Raw genomic sequence first — 13,817 nt, 5'->3', positions numbered from 1 at the left:
TACAGTACATCTCTAAACCACGAATGCAGACGAGTCTGGCTCTTGTGCATTGTGGTTAACACACTTGCTTACAGTATGCATGGTTGCTGGAGAAACAAGGGTGTTCTATAGGGAAAAATAGACATTAAGAAACATAGAATACTGTATATAAAATAACACTGTGTAACAATTTTTTTTTTTTTTTGGTTCCTGGGTAGTAAGTGTTATTTCCTAATTGCTTATGCCTCAAAAGTATAGAAAATGGCTATTATTCCCCACAAACTTTGCTTTTGTGACCAGGACAGTGATATTCTGAAATTTACCTATTTTCCAGAACATTCCAGATAGATTCAATGGTGAGTAAACTTGGAGTAACTTCTAGAACTTTCTAGAACTTTCCAGTAATATAAATAGTAGTATAAATACAGGGGCCTTAAGCCCACCAGTTCAGTTTAGTTCCAGCTGCCTAAGTGGATACATATCTGCATTTTTCTGAGATGGCATCAAGAGGCTGCAAGCATCCGGCAGACGCATTTTGCTATGTCTGCGTCCAATTTTTCAAGACAAGAGCGAAAAAGTACTCCGTGGAAGCATCTGCTAAGATGTGTGAGGCCTACAAGGCATATTTCGGCATGCCTGTCGGGGATCAAGACAAACCCTGGGCACCTCATTTCATCTGCGAGCACTGCAAAAAAACTCTGGAAGGTAAGATGGACAATTGTTGCTCGGAATTTTATGTTATAAAATTTGTTAAAATTTTTAAAATTGTAAAAGTTTTTAATTTTAAAATGTTTTACAATTTTCAATGTTATTGAAAAAATATATCATATATGAAAAATGTTGCGAGAATCTCTTACACATTAGTCATGGGTGAAATCAATGTATTTTTGTAGGATGGTACAGAGGGGAAAAGAGAGCCATGAAGTTCGCTATCCCAAGAATTTGGCGGGAACCCACTGACCACTCAAGCAACTGCTACTTCTGCATGGTGGACCCTTCCAAGCGGACCGAGTTCTCTGTGGGGAGGAACAACGTCAAGTGGGAGCCACTGGTGGACCCCCGGAAGGTGCTGATGCCACCACTGCACATCAAATTGGGCCTTATGAAACAATTTGTCAGAGCTCTAGATAAGGAGTCGGCAGCCTTCAAGTACCTTCAAGACTTCTTCCCTAAGCTGTCTGAGGCAAAGGTCAAAGCCGGTGTCTTCGTCGGACCACAGATAAAGAAGATCCTGGAGTGCAATGAATTCCCCAAGAAGCTCACTAGTAAGGAGAAAGCGGCTTGGAACAGCTTTGTCGCAGTGGTTCGGGGCTTCCTGGGCAATCACAAGGCCGAAAACTATGTGGAGCTGGTTGAGACTGGTGAAGAACTACGGCACAATGGGCTGTAGGATGTCCCTCAAAGTCCATATCCTTGATGCTCATCTTGATAAATTCAAGGAGAACATGGGAGCGTACTCGGAGGAGCAAGGCGAGCGCTTCCATCAGGATATACTGGACTTTGAACGCCGCTACCAAGGACAGTATAACGAGAACATGATGGGAGACTACATTTGGGGGCTGATTCGTGAAAGTGATTTACAGTATAATCGTAAATCTCGAAAAACTACTCACTTCTAAATCTTTTGTAGTCATTTTTGTATTACTTTAGTATAAATACATGTTAATTTAGATTCATATGTTGTTTTTGTTGTTTTGACTTTATGTGAACGAAAAGACACAAATTCGCCCGTTTTCTCATTGGAAATAGGTAAATTTCAAAATATCACTGTCCTGGTCACAAAAGCAAAGTTTGTGGGGAATAATAGCCATTTTCTATACTTTTGAGGCATAAGCAATTAGGAAATAACACTTACTACCCAGGAACAAAAATTGTATTACATAGTGTAATATACTGGTTTGATAGTACCTGCATGCCTGACTAGTCAGAGCACCTACAGTGCCTTGCATAAGTATTCACCCCCTGTGATGAGTCAAAGCGGTTTCGGTCTGTAATTCAGCCTCCCGACAGTAGAAGGCAGCAAACCAACTCGGGACTTCCCTTACCAAGGTCTCGTGACCATGACGAAAGTCATCTTTATGAGGGGCGGCCCCTTGGTGAGGGGCGGGAGTGCAAGTATATAAATTCCAGCCACTGGAGTCAAGTGAGTTGAAAGGACACTTGTCAGTTTGGGATTGGTGTTCCAATGACTAGAGGGGTGGGGCGTTGCATACTAAAGGGAACGTACTATTGTGTTCGGGGTTGGTCCTAAAAAGCATAGGCGGGGTGAATAGGCTGGAGGGAGAGAGGAAGCATTGGCTTGTTGTGGTTTGATTTTTGTTATCACGGGGCGGAATACACATTAACGTTTTCTTTTCTGTTTTATCCCTTTTTATGTCCGGGGATATTGTGAAGAGGACTAAGGAGTTTCCGAACCCTTCATTTTATCATTATTCCAGCACCCCCTCCCTCACGCCATTCTTTTTTTGTTTGTTTTATTTTATCGTGTAACAAATAATATTAATAAAACAAATTTTATTTTTGTTGCACGTAAACTACTGTCTGGACATTCCATTATTACTCACACACCTCACACCCCCCTTGGACTTTTCCACATTTTGTAGTGTTACAACCTGGAATTAAAATGGATTTAATTAGGATTTTTTGTCACTGATCTACACAAAATTGTCCATAATGTCGAAGTGGGGAAAAAAATCTACATATTTTTCAAAATTATTTACAAATAAAAAACTGAAAAGTCTTGATTGCATTCAAGTATTCACCCCCTTTGCTGTGACACCCCTAAATAAGCTCTGGTGCAACCAATTGCCTTCAGAAGTCACATAATTAGTTGAATAGAGTCCACCTGTGTGCAATTAAAGTGTCACATGATCTCCGATTAAATACACCTGTTTCTGGAAGGCCCCAGAGTTTGTTAGAGAGCATATCTAAACAAACAGCATCATAAAGACCAAGGAGCTATCAAAGCAAGTCTGGGATAAAGTTCTGGAGAAGCACCAATCAGGGTTGGGTTATAAAAAAAATATCCCAAACTTTGAACATCCCCTAGAGCACCGTTAAATCCATTATTAAAAATGGAAAGAATATGGCACAACCACGACTCTGCCTAGAGAAGGCCGTCCACCAAAACTCAGTGACCAGGTAAGGAGAGCATTAGTCAGAGAATCAACCAAGAGGCCAATGGTAACTCTGAAGGAGCTGGAGAGATCCACAGATGAGATGGGAGAAACCGTCCACGGGACAATTATAACCCAGACGCTCCACAAAGCTGGGCTTTATGGAAGAGTGGCGAGAAGAAAGCCATTGCTGAAAAAACCCATATCAAATCCCATTTGGATTTTGCCAAAAGGCATGTGGGAGATACAGCAAACGTGGAAAAAGGTTCTCTGGTCTGATGAAACCAAAATTGAACTTTTTGGCCTTAGGGCAAAAGGCTATGTGTGGAGCAAAGCCAACACTGCTCATCATCCTGAGAACACCATCCCCACGGTGAAGCATGGTGGTGGCAGCATCATGTTATGGGGATGCTTTTCATCGTCAGGGACTGGGAAACTGGTCAGGATTGAGGGCAAGGTGGATGGAGCCAAATACAGGGAAATTCTAGAGGAAAACCTGTTTCAGTCTGCAAGAGACCTGGAACTGGGGCGGAGGTTCACCTTCCAGCAGGACAATGACCCTAAACACACAGCCAAAGCTACACTGGAGTGGTTTAAAAACAAGAAACTGAATGTCTTAGAATGGCCCAGTCAAAGCCCAGACCTCAATCCGATTGAGAATCTGTTGCAAGACTTGAAAATTGCTGTTCACCAACGGTCCCCATCCAACTTGACAGAGCTTGAGCAATTTTGCCAAGAAGAATGCACACAAATTGCAGGATCCAGATGTGCAAAGCTGGTAGAGACTTACCCAAAAAGACTCACAGCTGTAATTGCTGCCAAAGGTGCTTCTACCAAGTATTGACTCAGGGAGGTGAATACTTATGCAACCAACAAATGTCTTTTTTTTTGTTTAATTAACTTTTGTGTCACAATAAAAAAATATTTTGCACCTTCAAAGTGTTAAGTATGTTGTGTAAATCAAATGGTAAAAATCCCAATTAAATCCATTTTAATTCCAGGTTGTAACACTACAAAATGTGGAAAAGTCCAAGGGGGGTGAATATTTATGCAAGGCACTGTATACCCAAGACTACAACTGAAACCAAACAAATCAGACTACGTGTCACGCTTCTTTAAGAAATGGTAAATGTCTGATAAGACAGCTACTAATCTATGAATAGTCTATGAACGGTCAGAAGCAACTACTGATATCAATCAATACATGCCTTTAGCTTCACCTTCCTAAATGATACAAAAAAGACCAACTGCCATTGTTAATCAGTACACCAGTCGTACAGTGTGTTTACTTGAGTTTTTACAAATGTTACCTTCGTTTTGAATGTATGGATAAACACGTAATGCAAGCTGTATAACAACCATAGCAGTGCACAGGAGCTGAGCAGGATGTGTATTCACCAGCACCAAAAACAGGAGGCAAGACCAGAATAGCAGTGTGTTTATGGAGAAAAGTAGTCTTCATACATTACAAGAATTTACAGTCAACAGGATCTGTTATTATGACCTAAACAGTAATACGACTGTAATACCTCCACCCTAAAATACCTGCTCTTTTAGATCTGTTTCTGCAGTATCTGTATCTGCTCAGATCAATACCCTATCTGAATGGCGTGCTTGCCATTTCTTGTTCTAGCTGTCCACGTGTTCTGACTGCTGTGTTGCACAATGATGTTTCAGGGTGACAGACACCTGGAAGGATTCTTAAAAAAGACAGCTGCAAAACTGTTGTTCCAAAAACATGTGTAAACACTTGAACTGTGACCTAACTAACTTGTTTCGTCTAATTTAGTTCCTTTCTCATGAACTGAGATGATGTCAAGCCCTGAATACAATTGTAGTTATGTTTTCGAAGTGAAAATATGAGGGTGCAATGCTTTGCAATAGGCCATTATACCCTATGGGTAGGGCTTTGAGGATTTCACATCAGAATTTGCACAAATTGAGTGCAAATTAGACCTAACGATCCAATTAAACTGATCTAAAGAATAAATAAGTAATTAACACATTAACTACTGGTTGATTATAAAACATTCCCTAATAATGATGGACAATTGCAGCCATTTTACAACCAATGTAAAGCGTAGTCTATTAGTGCAGGCTTGATTCCTGATCTTAACCCTAATGTTAACATTTCTGTTTTTAATAAAGCTTCCCCTTCTATAAACTCTAAAAGGTGGTACTTTTTAAAAAAAATATTTCTAAAGTTTAATGGAAATAAAAATGGTTTCATATCCACCCCATCTAGAAGAAGAATTTCCCTGAGGCTGAGAAGCTCATCACAACCATAACAAAGATTTTTAAACCTGCATTGCTTCAGCCAATAGGTGGCTCTGTGGCACTGCATGCTAGCAGGTACAAAGTATATAATACAAGTGTGACTGCTGTTCAGCGATGTAATCAGTGGATCACTGAAAACACACTGCTCAATAGATTTTAATTACTTTCTTTATGAAGGTATTTAAAATCCAACACACCCTAGTATATGGATAATATGCTGAATTGGTCTTCATTAAAATGTCATGTTTTCTTCTTAGAGAATAAAAGGTGTTTGCCCTGAAGTTAACCCTTTTCCCTTTGAACACCTCCCCTGCGAATTTAAAGAAAATAACGCAAACTAGACAAGTTTAGTGAAACTGCTTGTGAATAGAAGTTTATTCTCAGTTTCTCACTGAAAATGTGACGGCATCATCTAATTATTTGACAAGAGTTCACCACAATCACCAACACAGAGTGGCTGCTTTGGTTCCCCATCAGAAACTTTGAAAGTTCACAACAAATACCGCTCATCATAATTTCTCAGACTGAAACATTAAGATTGAGGGAGTATTGTGGTTGAGGAACATGTCTCTGTGATTCAGTGGTACACAGATTGATACATTATGATTGCGGGAGTATTGTGGTTGAGGAATCATATCATCATAAAGAACAGCCACAGGTTGAAAACCACTGCTCTAAATATGTGCAAAAAGTGTGACTGTAGAGGAATGCACTGTGACTCTAGAGGAATGCACTGTGACTTTAGAGGAATGCACTGTGACTCTAGAGAAATGCACTGTGACTCTAGAGGAATGCACTGTGACTTTAGAGGAATGCACTGTGACTTTAGAGGAATGCACTGTGACTCTAGAGGAATGCACTGTGACTCTAGAGGAATGCACTGTGACTTTAGAGGAATGCACTGTTACTTTAGAGGAATGCACTGTTACAGATTGTGAAACAGGATTACTTGGGCGATTAGCTTCATGATTTACTGGTCCAACAAGATGACAAATTTCTCAATTTAGCAGTGCAAAATGCCAATACGTTTTCTTCTGCTGTTGGCAGTGCATTCCCTGGACAGACACCTCTCAAACCTCCATTCAGTGTGACGTGACAAACAGTGATAGCTGTCCCTTTTTATGTATTTTCTTTAATATTGATAACATGTCTATTTTATGGAATGTGACCTACTGTACATGAAATGATTTGATAACTGTTTTTTTGTTTTGTTTTGTTTTGTTTTAATACTGCACAGCATTGTCCTTAAAAAAGTCCAAATTAAAGTATAAAATACCAGTGATCTTTAGTGATCTTATGACACACCTCAAGGATATTGCTGTCCCCTCAAAAGCATACGTCTCTTCTATGTGTTGATTGTTCACTAAAATATAATTTGTTTGAGACTTTTACATGCAGACATACTTAGCCTTCAGTAAACACAACACCTACTTTATCAAAAAAGTTTGCAGCTCATTTTGTTCACATGCTTCAAAACACAAGCTATAAATACAGTGCCTCCTACTGGACTATTGTAAAGCCAGTTCAACAAGTATTTTAAACATGTTTGCATGTAAAAGGATTAGTGCACTGTATTTAAATAACGTTACTTAAGCACACTATATTAAAACTAGCCTGGTAAAGCACACCGCTTTTAAAATGTGGTGCACCTGCAAATCTAAAAATTGTTTGTGAAAAATGCTCAGACAATTTATAAGGCGAGTTCATATTCAAACCCACTGATTGCTGTTTGTTTTAAACTGTGTTAATTGGGAGGTCAGGTTTTGTACGTTACCATACTGTACTGCTAATAACATTAATGGAATAATAGGGAACAATTATATAGAAATAGTTTTCATTTACATCGAGTAAATTGACCGCAACATTTAAAACATTTGCCCAGGTCTACAAACGTCATTTACACGGCTTCACAGCTTCATAGAATCAGCCTAGTAAGCCCCTAATCCCTCTAAAGCTCGCATGTGCAACACCAAAAGATACAGTAAAGTAATTAAGCCGTTTTCTGCTTGTAGTAATGTTCAAGCACCGTGAAATGCGTTGATTTAACGTTGCAACATTAACTCTTTTGTGAGGTTCATCACAGCAATCACACTCACAAGAGGTCCTCTAACGGGATGCATCGTTAGTGCAATTCTGCTTACTGTGCGGCCTGCTTTGTCTCTCGATGAGCTTGTTTTCAACAAATGCATGCCCTCATTGCTGAGTAACCCAGTAAGCCACAAACTGCTTAGGTTTATGAGCCAGTAAGTCTAGTAAAGAGGCTGTGATTCCCCCTGTTCTGTTCATACATTCCCTCAATACCTTCTCTGGTTAAACACACAGGCTTAGAGGAAGCAACCAGGGGAACTAATCCAGCTGTCTGTTACTGATATGGTTCCCATATGCAGCGAGTGCTCTGTTTCCTACCGCACTTCTGGAAGGCTTGAAGTTTTTTCTGTGTGTTAACAGTAGCTGTACATTGTAAGGTAATGAATTTAATATTCAATATATAGTCTTATGTGTAAGCGTGAATGTAATACAAGCGATGGCAACACAGATCTGGATTACATATAGTAAAGCTGCTGTGATACAGTAGCACTATTGCTGCTGTTATGCTGCTATCATGGAACTGTGCTTTCTAGTAATGGATTACCAGTGTTTATTCTATATGTAAAACATTTCTATGACATCACCCTTTGATCTTTTGATTGATTCATCCTATGAATCTTCTAACTAAAAGTGTCTGTGTGGCTTTGAAGAGAAGGGGAGTTCGGGCAGGTATATTGTTGATTAACGAATCCACAGTTTGTGCTATGAATCCACAGACAACAGTTGATTCATCAACAAAACCACAGTCACAACAAGTCAACAGAAAAGTGAATACCATTTTATTAAGCAACAATTATTTCAACAATTTGTTAAATACAGTATTACTCATTTCAAATGTTTGCTAAAAGTAATACAGTTATACATAAACATAATGTAAAAAAAAAGTTTACACAATTACAAATTAATTTCCATATAAACACCTCCCTCAAGCAGAAAAGCACTGATTAATCCACTGATTTTGTGATTGAAAGATATAATACGCAACATACACAGTGTAAATATGCTATGCTGGTTTGTACAACTCCTTGCTGGGGACAACACTTTGAAATTCTTTGTTTGCTCATCCTTTTCTCATGGTTATACTATGCATTTACCATAATTTACTATGCTTTACCAATACTCTTAGGGCTTTACTGTGCTTACCAATGCTTTACCATGCATCAACTATGCTTTATTACACTTTGCTATGCTTTTACTAAAGTACACTTTTATAAGGGAACTTTAAAGGAACTAAATGTTCTTTGAAAGCATTAGGCAGTTGAAAAGTTGTTTCTTCAGCCATGCTACAGGTAGTATACTTTATGAACTGTGTGTTTACGATCCCTATGCATCCCAAAAATTAGATCTAATTCTGGCACTGGGTCCTTTCTCCTTTACACATTACAGTGTAAGAATTCTGCTTATCCTTAAGTAAGAAACGATCTTTCCTTTCGAACATATAAAACAGTGATAAAAGACCTATTTAAACTTCCACCTGTCGGTGCTGTAACCTCATAAGTTATTTATGGCTGTACGGTTGTTTTATTGTTGTTGACAAGCTCTCCCCCATGACATGAGGTGACTCCAGTAGATCTCAAGTGTCATTACAAAATCGCAACTATAAAACTTTTTAGACTTTTTAATGTGAATGGAAGGACGCTGTTTTCCCCCTGCCCACGCAAGCCGTATAGCAAAGCCCCTATCTCCACCCCCACAGTTTACAAGCCAATCGGCCCCCGGATTGGGATTGCTTAAAACAGATGCAACTGTCGGCGGAGTAATCGAAAAGGCCGTGCCTCAGGGCTGGGGAAACCTTTACGACTCATCACTTCAATAAACAGACCACTTCGCTGAGAACCACAGGAATGCACTGCTTGTAAAATCAGTGGATGTTAACTGCTGTATATGCAGAAGTGCAGAGTCTACATACACTGTCCTTGATGCAAAGGTTTGTAAGGTTTTGTATGCTAAGAGAACATTATAGATTGTACAGTGCCCTGCCATATTAAAATGAGCACCCATGAAAATAGTGTTATAATCTGAAATACCCGCAATACCTCCACACCCGTGGTATCATTATCAGCCGTCTGCACTGTGGAGCTCAGAAGGAGTATACAATATGCCGCGGAGAGTAGGTGTGCATGATATTTCACCTTTGACACAAGGTTGTGTAATTTTGTATCTGCCTGTGGACAAAATGAGAGGCAGTTTGCAAGAGATCTTGGATCTTCAAATGGGTGTGTGTATAACATTTTTGTGAGGAATCGTCAGGAGAGTCTGACCGCTGTACAACGTCAGCCTGGCCGCCCATTGATCGTCACAAACCGTGCACTGCTCGTCAGGTCCATTCCAACCCACGACGAAGCCTTGCGGACATTGCCAGCTCCGTGAACATGAGCCAACATACAGTACAAGGGGCTCTGCATGGGCTGGGCTACAGACTGCCTGACTGAAACCCCTGGTTACTCATGCAGATGTACAGCGCAGAAAGCACTGAGCCTGGCAGATATCAGACAGACCACTACAGTTTTGGAGGACTGTTCCATACACCCAGATTCACCACTACCTGGAAGAGACAAGCACGGCTGCAGCTTCATCCCTGGACTTCTCAGAGTCCCAACATGAACCCTATCGAACGTGTCTTGGAGCACTTGTGGAAAATTCAACTACTATCTGCCAATGTAAATTAACTGGGGTCAAAACTAATTGAACTACAGTGTAGCACAATCTGGAGCAGAGTGTAATACAGAATCTCATTGATTCCATGCCTGCACGAGTTCAAACCCCACATGATACAAGAGGCTAAGTTATAAGATACGATGTGCTTGTTTCTGCTCAGTTTTGTGCTATGTCGTGTAGCAGTTTGATATAATAAATGTCCCCTCTGTTTCAAGACTGCTCCTTTTAACATAGCAGGGCACTGTACACCCTTACTTCTAGCCTCTTTTTGAAAACTGTATGACAATAACTGCAAACCTATTTTTCTTTACAGATTTTCTTTCATGCAGACAGAGTATCCCGTCTTGTCCCTAGCTGATATGCACAGTTTCTACGGTATATCTCATATGGTAAACTGTCTTCTTGTGAGCTGCACTGTGATCTCTTACCATATGTGCCAACATTCCATATTACAGCGGGTTTTGTCCAGTTTTCAGGAGATGTGCTACTATTGGGCTGCTGTACTCTTATGACTGGCTGACTTGGCTTCCATTTCGGCATATTCCTGGAGTGATGCATTAAAAATAACCACCCCAACTCTCTCCACCGACTCCAGAGAGCAAACCAGATTTACTAATTTTTAGACCAAGATTACAAATGAAAGGTAATATAAATAATCACATAGCTAAAGTATGATTAAATATGTAATGCAATGACAGGCTCAACTAAGCTCTGTGCCTCTAATGAACATCCATCAAATCTGAGGATTAGGAAATATTAAACAAATGCTTCCCGGAATGAAAAGTTGCAGCAGTTATAAGTGTGAAGTATCCTATATTTAATAAAGATAACAGTCTAAAGTACTGATGCCATACTAGTTGTTCATGGAAAATTCCCCATAATCACTTTCTGTTAGTTTGTGTTTACAGTATGGTTGTCTCGGGAGTGATTTTGTGACAAGCAGGTTTCAGGGTGGAGGAAGTTTGTGTCCTTACATAAGAAATTACTTATGGGAATAAACTGGACTGTCAATATGGCCTGCTTTCTGATAAGAAAAGCATGCCCAGGGTAAATGCTAAACTAATTACATTTTTATTGTAACACAACACCCATACTATTTATGTGAACACAAATTCACTTCAAATGACATCATTCAGCACACTTGGATGCAGTGGGAGGGAAGTTTTTTTCCCCACTTTAAACTGACAAGTAGGTCACTTATTTGCATCTGGATGGTGTTTATCTAAATTCTTTTTTTATGAACAATAAATTATCCAATCTTCAAATTACCCTTGGCACTGTAAGTAACTTGGATTGAATGCAGGATAGTCGACTCCAAAAACAAGAATCTAACCTCGGAACTAAAGGAGCAAAGACTTCTGAGGAAATTGTGTTTTGTTTGTAAACAGAAACAAAGAATCCTCCGTGTAAAGCATAGTGCATTCATCCCCATGGCACAGTCAGTGGTGAGTGGCCTTAGAGAACCATAGTAAAAGCAATAAAGCATTGTGAAAGCATGGTAAAGCATGGTAAGCATTGTAAAGCCCAGAGAGGTACAGTGTGGTAAAGCATATTAAAAAAATAAAATAAATAAATAAAATATGGTCAAGCATAGTAAATTATGGTGAACATATGGGAAAAGCCTAAAAAAATGCTATTTTCCTGTGATAAAAAATGGGTTAAGGCAAACTATTGGTCATTTTTCTGTGAAATTTTGTCTCAAGGTATTCTGGAAAGAAATGCAAGGTTTCAACAGTTTCTTTGACTGAAATCAGGGTTACATAACTTGAGTTTTAGAAACAGTCTCATGTCTAACCTTGTTAGCATAAATGTGAAGTATGTTCTCCAGTAATTTAACTATTGGAATGGCATATTTACTTGTGACTGCTTCATATTCTGTGGTAGCCCTATGTGATGCAGCAGTAATTCTTTTTTAACTGTGTATAGGCTTATTGTTTGATTTTAGCTGTTTTGGCAAATAAAAGGGGTCATCTAAACTATTATAACCTCTCTGGCGGAAATATTTTTCTAAAAAAATTAAATAAAAAGCCTTTTTGTCTCTTGTGGGCATTCGGAAATATTTCAAGTAACGTAAGAAAAATAAGACAAAAAATGTCTGCTGCGGGCTTTCTTTTTGTGGTCTGACAGCTATGAAAACACGGCAACGCCTGTCTACTTTGGCAGGTTTGCTGAAGCTGAGTGTCTCTCATTAGAGGGAGGAACGCACTCAGTTTTCATCAGTCCCAGCTCAAATCAGTGGGGCTCTGTAAAAAATAAACCTGGAATTACCTATTCTTCTTATTTTACCAGACTCAATACTAGATACTAGTGGTGGCTGTGTAGAAGCCTGTAGCTGCTCCGCCACACCTCTCCCAGCAGGAGTCACTAGCATGCAGTATGGGAAAGGGGTGAAATGGAGACGGAAAGTGTCTCAGTGCGCTGCATCCACAAAGGTCGCAAGGAGAATTGAGAATGACACTGTGTGACTGCCGCTCACTGAGCAGACTCGGACTCCCCTTTCTCCTGCTGAGCTCAGTACCTTTCCAAACACAAGTTCCCTCAGTGTGTGTCCAGGAATCTGTGGCATCCGAGCCCCATCAGGTACTTCCGAGAAAATAGCGGCTAACGAGCAGCTGCGGCCTGGGTAGGGTTTTTCCCAGTGTACAATTAGACACTTCATCCAATGCTACCGGCGCAGCCTCCTCCCTCCCTGACCCAGTTACTGACAGCTCTGTTTATTTATTTATCTCGGGGGATTTGCACGAGACCCCACCCCCCTGTGGTGTTCCTGATCATTTTCTATAACAGTAGGGAATGAACAAACATATTATTATTCTGTATAGCCAGAAGAGTTTCCAGTCAGGTGCATAAGTGCCAACATTTGGAAACTGTTCAGTACTCGTTCCCTAGGGGGCGGAGGGGGGGTCATATGCATCACACACATGGGAGGGGTCATACGCATCACACACATGGGAGGGGTCATACGCATCACACACATGGGAGGGGTCAAACGCATCACACACATGGGAGGGGTCATACGCAAAATACACTCATTATCATATGATAGACGTATTCCCCCCCAACTCAACTCAACACCACACGACCATCATGACAGTAAAAATAGACACAATGAGGCGTTCTTACCTTTGTATAAGTTAGTGATCAGCAGATGTGTCAGCCGCACGAAGAGCACAGTGTGTGGTTTTCACTAACTCTACTGTGCAGAATAAATGTTTTTTTTTAATATTTTCTATGGGTAAATAACAGGGCTTTCTTCCTATGCATCTGGACCTGGGACATTTGCTAAGAAATCTGGACTGTGGTGACCATAAAGGGACTGTTGACATGTATGCAGGTGGCTGTACTTTTGAGTTGCTTCAAATAGGCCTAGGCATAAAATAGGGTAACATTTTGTATATTATAGCTTTGGGGGGATCTAAAAATAAAATGGTGTGCTTACCCTCTCTAGGGCGACAGTCAATCAAATGTGCATAGTTGCAGTATATCATGTAATTAAGGCTGTACATCTATGTTTAATAGAATAAAGAAATAGGTTTGGTTGAGCTGGACTAAGATGGCGCCACCAAATCCTAAGGATCTAGAATCCAGTTGTTTATTCACCAGTCACAAATACACATTGCAAGTGAGTCGATTCAACCATAGGTTTTAACTTGAATATTTTAATTGAAAACCCTTATTTATTGGTCTTATTGGACTCAT

At 40.0% G+C, this 13,817-nt stretch overlaps 1 protein-coding gene across 1 annotated transcript in view; it reads right to left on the bottom strand.

Annotated features, from left to right (window-relative positions):
- The window catches only part of LOC117963175 (thrombospondin type-1 domain-containing protein 4-like), a 154,515-nt gene that overhangs the window by 72,983 nt on the left and 67,715 nt on the right, over positions 1 to 13,817 (bottom strand). The gene's annotated exons all lie outside the window — the stretch shown is intronic.

This window comes from Acipenser ruthenus, chromosome 21 (genome assembly GCF_902713425.1).
Source record: "Acipenser ruthenus chromosome 21, fAciRut3.2 maternal haplotype, whole genome shotgun sequence".
NCBI lineage: Eukaryota > Metazoa > Chordata > Actinopteri > Acipenseriformes > Acipenseridae > Acipenser > Acipenser ruthenus.
The sequence above is the reverse complement of the archived record's forward strand: the minus strand, read 5'-3'. Positions and strand labels throughout refer to the sequence as shown.